Source organism: Cyprinus carpio, chromosome A13, assembly GCF_018340385.1.
Source record: "Cyprinus carpio isolate SPL01 chromosome A13, ASM1834038v1, whole genome shotgun sequence".
Classification (NCBI taxonomy): Eukaryota; Metazoa; Chordata; class Actinopteri; order Cypriniformes; family Cyprinidae; genus Cyprinus; species Cyprinus carpio.
This window is the reverse complement of record NC_056584.1, coordinates 21,276,223-21,283,680: the sequence shown is the minus strand read 5'-3', so window position 1 is coordinate 21,283,680 and position 7,458 is coordinate 21,276,223. Positions and strand designations below refer to the sequence as shown.

Sequence of the window (7,458 nt, the reverse complement as noted above, 5' to 3'; positions counted from 1 at the left end):
AATCATCAGTATTAAAACAATATTAAAAGACCTGAAATATTTCAGTTGGTGTGCAATGAATCTAAAATATATAAAAGTTTAATTTTTATCATTACATTATGGAAAATAATGAACTTTTTCACAATATGCAAATTTTTTGAGAAGGACCTGTAAGCATGAAATACTCTGGAGCATTACAAATGCATGGACCACAGTGTTTTAAAAATCAGTAGTGCTTGTTTTGCATGCATTCAAATACAAAAAGTGTTTTTTGGAGATAAATGCATATTTTGTCTATTATTAAAGACATCCCTAATACACTACTTTTGTGCTTTTTTATGATTCAGAACATCAGTAAATCTTTATTTTGTAACACTGATTATGCATTGATTTTAGTGTATCACAACTGTGAAAATAGGTGATACTGGCAGAGGAAAATGTAGCTCCAATTGACAGTAACCAACCATATGATCATAATCTGGTGATCAGGCTGTTTGGATCAGACTGACATAATATCTGAAACTGTTTGCCAGAAGAGTGTATTAATTTTCCCATCATGTAATGTTTGCATATAGGAGTGGAAAAATCGTTTATGCTCCAATGAGATAATTAAGCATGGAGACGGGAGGTTAAAAGATCATTTAAGAGTTTAAAATGTTTAAAACATTTATGACATACCATATACTAATGCATGACAGATAGATATGTTGTAGAGATAAGCCATATGTTAAGAAATACGCAAGAAGAGAGAGGAGGAAAGGCAGCAGCAGAGGATGAGAGAAGAATGGAGTTTGATGCTGGAGCGTCATCATTGCCTAGTGACTCTCCTAGCAACAGGAAACATCTGTTTCAGCGTCGACCAATCAGGAACCGGTGCAGGATTGCTCGCTGCACAGAAAGGGGATATTTTAAGAGCCGAGAGTGAGCCGAATACTACAGGGATTATATCAAAAGCAAGACTTCGACATCTGGGGGCGAAGCGTCAAGCTCACGCGGAGCTGAAACCGGCTACATTCGGCACAGTATGAGCTGTTTTGAGCCTCTGGTTTGATGAATAATGCGCGTGCGGGGATTGCTAATGTGGCTTTAGAAATAAGGTAGGATTATTTAGCTCTGTTAATCACACTGATTTCTTTCTCTTTTTTTAATCTCTGTGAACGCACTTAAAACATAATGTTCTATTTTTACTGCATGCTTTTGTTTATTTTGCAACAGTTATAGCAGATGTAATTGTATAATCGCACTACACATAACAGACCCATTCTCTAGTTTGGATTTTTTTGGGAAGATGCGCGTTCTGTTATTCATTCATTAGCGTGGCAGTTGAGTGGCTACTTATACTGCATTATACAATGCACGCATGCATATTCTGTGCTATTTTCAGTTATTGAAGGTATTTATTTGGTACACTGTAGTAAAATAATGTTCTTTAAAGAATATCAAATGCTACAGTAAAGAACTGTAAGTTTCATTACCATTCCAATTCAATTTTTAGTTTAGAATATTCTAAAATGTTTTGCAAAATTATAAAGTATTTTCACGGAGAATCATTTTTTTCTCTCAATTAAAAGGTTTGCCCTGAAACTGATTAGTACATTTTAGATTGTAATGAAATTTTGTTTCCAGTCAAATTACTATCTTAAAAATATTTTTATTTGCATGGAATTGGTCACTTCATATGGGCCACATTGACATGACCAGCTCCATACTTATAGGCTAATCTTATTTTGTGTACCCAAAATATTGGACGATGTTGCTAAAAATAATGATCATGGTTGAATGCAAAGTATAGCATTTCTAAAATTACATTAGAAAGCGAAAAGTATTGCTTTTAGTGTTGCATCCAGTATCAAAAGACAACTGAAGAGTTCAGATGCAAAAGTACCATCTGAAATTTTCTTCTAAAATTTGCATTTTTATCAGGCTCCTGTGTTTAGGTAATACTTTAATGGCAATGTATTAGGTTCAGTTTACTTTAATGGCAATGTATAGGTCCTTTCCTATGTCATTAAAGTGAAAAAAAAAAACTGAATATAAATAGGAACCTGATAAAAATGCTAATTTTAGATGAAAATTTCAGACGGCACTTAGAGGCTTCTGCATCTGAACTCTTCAATTGCTATTTTGTCCAGAGTGCTCCTTTAACAAAAAAAGAATACAAAATTCAAATAAAAATGTTAAATTGCCTTAATTATGATGAAGTAAATAGGCTAAATAAAGTAATTTAATATTAAATATAAAATATGTAAGTAAATAAGTAAATAAAAGTAATATAGAATTAAATATAATAATAATTAAGAACCATTTATGAGTAATATACAAATTAAGAATAATTTATGCACAATTGGCCAGAATTCTCTTCATATAAACTTTATGGCATCATGTGGCATATACTATCAATGTTATCAGTACAATTAAAATAACAAACCGATTTTTAGTTCAAACTGGTTGACAGGACCTGCATTTAAAGTGGTTTAAAAATGAGTACATTTAATGACGTTTACATTTAGAACTGTACAATATACAGTCACCAAAACGTATTGTATTTGTATAGTTTAACCAATTTTACCAAAAGAAAGTACAGTGCAGATAAATACTTTTTTGGCTTAGCCTATATTTATTCTCTTTCGAGAGAGAGAGAGAGAGAGAAAGCGCTAACTCACACGCAGCCCACGCTAATCTTTCCACCCACGGGTACTGCGCGCCGCTGTGTTGACAGAGCGAGCGGCGCTTTTCTTTGAACCTGATAAATCAGATCGCAGCTCAGTCGCGCGCAGAAATTGAATTAGGACATCGTACAACACAGCACAGCTGCCTGCAGCTGTCGTTACATTTACTACAACAGTTCTTGCATGACATGTATTCGCTTTTTTGAGACAGAACTACACGAATATCTGTATGTAATCGGGGCTAGTTGTCAAACATTCACACCAATTTAATACTAACCTTAATCGGAAAGTAAACAATAAGATTTAGTAAACGATACTCTCTTTCTTTCTCTGACTAGGAACCATTAGGCAATGTGTGTGAGCCAGAGGAAAGCGTCTCAGGTGAATAGAGGATTTGTCAGAGAGGTGTGTGATTGTGTCTGCTTGAAGCAGTTCTCAGGTAATTAATACACACAACACACAGGCCTTGTTACATAACACACTGCCTGTAGTCTACCCTAATCCACTTTACACATTTACACTGATGGAATTGTTTTATGTTGAATCATCTTTCACAGTAAGAGGTTAAAAAAAGCGATGTTGCATTTGTAAAAATCCAGTTTCCATCCAGTTGCAAAGCCATGGTTTTCACAAGATCCCTGTGTGCTGTCTGCAGGGTCTTTCCTCTAAGAGTGCCCTCAACAGTCAACAACGTCGAAAGTCGCCTATTTTAAGCGAAAATATGCGGAAGAGGAGGATGTTCAGGGAAGCCTACATGGATATTTACAAAAAGTGAGTGTCATTTGAAATGTGCTTAAATGTAACAAAGTATAATTAAAGTGAAATTCACAGAAATTATTTTTTTTTAAAGCAAACTTCTAATATTAAGGAAAACTTCAAATCTTGGCTTTACAGAGCCTTGTTTGAAAGTTTTTAAGTTTTTAGACAGACATATATATATATATATATATATATATATATATATATATTTATATATATATTAAGAGTACAGACCAAAAGTTTGGAAACATTACTATTTTTAATGTTTTTGAAATAAGTTTCTTCTGCTCATCAAGCCTGCATTTATTTGATCAAAAATACAGAAAAAACAGTAATATTGTGAAATATTATATTATAACTTAAAATAATAGTTTTCTATTTGAATATACTTTAAAAAAAATTATTCCTGTGATGCAAAGCTGAATTTTTAGCATCATTACTCCAGCCTTCAGTGTCACATGTAACATCCAGTCTATCACTTGATCATTTAGAAATAATTCTAATATTCTGATTTATTATGAGTGTTGGAAACAGTTCTGCTGTCTAATATATTTGATGAATAAAAGCTTTTATAGAATTGAATTTATTTATATATATTAAAAAGAAATGTATTTATTTATATTCTAATAATATATTTTTTTTAATATATATTTTTATAATTTTAACACATCCTTGTTGAATAAAAGTATTGATTTTATTTAAAAAAAAAAAGAAAGAAAAAAAAATTACTGACCCAAAATTACTGACCAGTAGTGTATATTGTTATTACAAAATATTTATATTTTAAAAACATAGCTTCTTTTTTATTATTATTATTTTTTTTACTTTTTATTCATCAAAGTATCCTAAAAAAGTATCACATGTTCTGAAAAAATATTAAGCAGCAGAACTGTTTCCAACTTTGATAATGAATCATCATATTAGAATGATTTCTAAAGGATCATGTGATAATGATCCTAAAAATTCAGCTTTGCATCACAGAAATAAATGATAATTTAAAGTATAATCAATTTAAAAACAATTATTTTAAATTGTAATAATATATCACAATATTACATTTTTTTCTGTATTTTTGATCAAATAAATGCAGGCTTTATGAGCAGAAGAAACTTCTTTCAAAAACATTAAAAATAGTAATGTTTCCAAACTTTTGGTCTGTACTGTATATATAGATAGCTAGATAGATAGATAGATAGATAGATAGATAGATAGATAGACAGACAGACAGACAGACAGACAGACAGACAGACAGACAGACAGACAGATAGATAGATAGATAGATAGATAGATAGATAGATAGATAGATAGATAGATAGATAGATAGATAGATAGATAGATAGATAGATTATCATCTAGGCAGTTGTCCATTTCATGTAAACATCCTGTTCACGTCTGCTCCTGTTTGTCTCAAGTCTTCACACCTGACATCTTCCAACTGTCCCTCCTCACCGGTCTGTCTCTCCTCAGCACCTGATCCTTCGTGAGGAGCGCAGCTGCATCCTGCGCCTGTCTCTGCAGAAGCTGCGTTTCCTAGACGACCCTGAGGCTTACCTTCACCGCTCTGTGCTCATCAACAACCTGCTACGCAAGATCCACCTGGACGAAGCCCAGAGGGAGAGAGAGAGACAGAGAGATGACAAGGAAGAGGGAGAGGAGACAGAGTGGAGGCGGAAGAGACTGAAGGTTGTGCTCAAGGAGTTCCAGCAGTACAAGCTGCTGCCGTATTCATCCTCCCCAGCCTCATGCATCTGTGGCCTGGGCAGCTGCCACACCCTGCCTCCTGATCATGGAGCTTCAATGCTACTCTACCATTTGGATGATAAAGGATAAGATGTCATCGCGCACATGCAGGGGATTTTTCCAACTGTCTACGACTGATTTCCAGGAGCCAGCATTAAGGAAGAAGGGGATTCGGGTTTGTGTGCATTTGTGCTTGTGCTGGTGAGCGTGAGCGCTGCGGTTTGTGATGTGACAGGTGTTATACATATCAGGGTGTGTTTTTCCAACCGGAAAAAGATATCATCCTGTTATCACTGCCTCACTCTGTTGATATGAACTTTGACCACAGACATTTTGTTTTCATAAATTTGCTTGAGTGAGCTATAATCTTAAGCATTGTTTTCAGGGATAAAAAAGGCAAACAAAAAGCCATGCACCTTGTGGTTGTTATATTATGTTGTTAGAAAAAAAAAAGAGACGAAAATAAAAATTTAAAGTGTCAAAGTCCCAGCTGCTCTTAAGGATAGAGTGATTTTACTTAAGCTTTGTTGCTGTGAAATTGACTTTTTTGTGTAAGTGGCTACTGGTGTCGAACTAGTAATGATTTTTTAAAAGACATTTCCTTACCTTTAACAAAATAAATAAAACAAAATAGGAAAATGTATGAGGGCGAATGAGCAGTGAAAATAATATTTCTTTCAAGGCCTTCTGGCTTTTGGTTTAAACAGGGTCTCGCTCTCTGCAAAAAAAGGCACAAATCTGTCACCATATCAGGCAGTCCATTTCAAAATGTACTAATATGTACTTTTTAAGCACTAATATGCACATTTAAGATACTAATATGTACCAGCCCAATGATAGTTTTGTACCTTTTTTTCTGGGAGTGTAGTGACATGCAGCCTTCACATTGTAAAAACAATTTACTGCATTTGCTACTTGTGTTTCATTTCATACAGCCTCATTCAAGGCTTTTGGCAGAAACTGTTATGTTAAGGTAACTCTGCCATCTAGTGTCATGGCTATGAATTATCAGCTACATAGATCTCTTTGATTTATTCATGCTATCAACTGCACTACCTACAGTTTATAATGCTGTTTTACACTCATTTGACCTTTTTAACAAATTTAGGTTTTCTGGCCAGTATACTGAGTTTCCAATGCCTCCTTTTACACACACACACACACACACACACACACACACACACACACACACACACACACACACACACACACATTTCTAGCTCTCTAATCTTTGGATCTGAAAACCCTATGTGGGTGTCAGAATATCAGAACAATTGTCTAGATTCACTGCACAGACCCACGGTTTAACTAACAGGGAAAACAAGGTACACATGCGCAATGTAGTGTAAATTACGCCGTTCTCTCTTATACAGAACCTCAGACGATCCTCTTCTTGTCTCATATTGCTGTACATCTCACATATTTTGGTTACATAAAGTTTTCTAACAGGTAAAGTTGTGCAAAAATATTTTGGTACGGTTAATAATGACTGGTACTCTTACTATTAATATTTTGTGTGTTTGTTTATGCACATTTGTATGTGAATTGCAATTTTTCAATATCTGAATGTAATTTACTGAAATCTAAATTCAGAGTGCTATCTTTTGGACATTTCAAATCATAGACATAGATATCCAGTTTATTTTGAAATGGAATTATTTTTGTTTCAAAGAGAACACTATTGCTCAGAGAATCTAGTGCTATTTTGCCAAAAGATTTAAAAGTAGCATATGAGAATTGTCTATTTTCATGGCACTGTAGTCAAATAAAATATAATATTGAATGTTTCACGAAGTCCTTTCTATTTATCTGTGTAAACTAAATATATGCACGTAAAAACTGTATCAGTATTGGCCTTTTCCTCCAGCATGTGCGGCCGCTCCCGAGTCACAGTGATGGCGGAAGGTCGGGCATACACTTGCGTTGAGTCGGGCCGAATTTCAGTTTTATAGTGCAGTGTACAGGTGAACGAGGGGTGATTAGCTGCTCCCGAGCTGCAATCGGATGGTCGGATGAATTTCTGACATGTCAGAAATAAAATATTGCTAAACGTTTCTTTGACAAAAGTGGTCTTACTCCAGGGGGTGCTTTGTGGCACTAGAATCCACTGAGTTGTATTTAAATATCAAATCGTTTAAACATATGAAACGATTAATACGACGTACGCATATAATTATAAATCAGGCAACACATTCTCGCGTAATAATAAACATCTATGATTGGCCAATCAAACCACAGCGCTGTGAAAAGTAACAGCTACCACGTGACAATGTGGCTCCATGATGTTTCAGGGGCTGGTTGGGTAATATTT

At 34.5% G+C, this 7,458-nt stretch overlaps 1 long non-coding RNA gene across 1 annotated transcript; it reads left to right on the top strand.

The window, feature by feature from the left end:
- Positions 1-586: 586 nt before the first annotated feature.
- On the top strand, positions 587-7,249 carry LOC109081632. The gene is made up of 4 exons (XR_006161546.1): positions 587-1,076; positions 2,987-3,087; positions 3,304-3,419; positions 4,875-7,249. It is a non-coding gene; the product is annotated as an uncharacterized LOC109081632 (long non-coding RNA).
- The last annotated feature ends 209 nt before the right edge of the window (positions 7,250-7,458 follow it).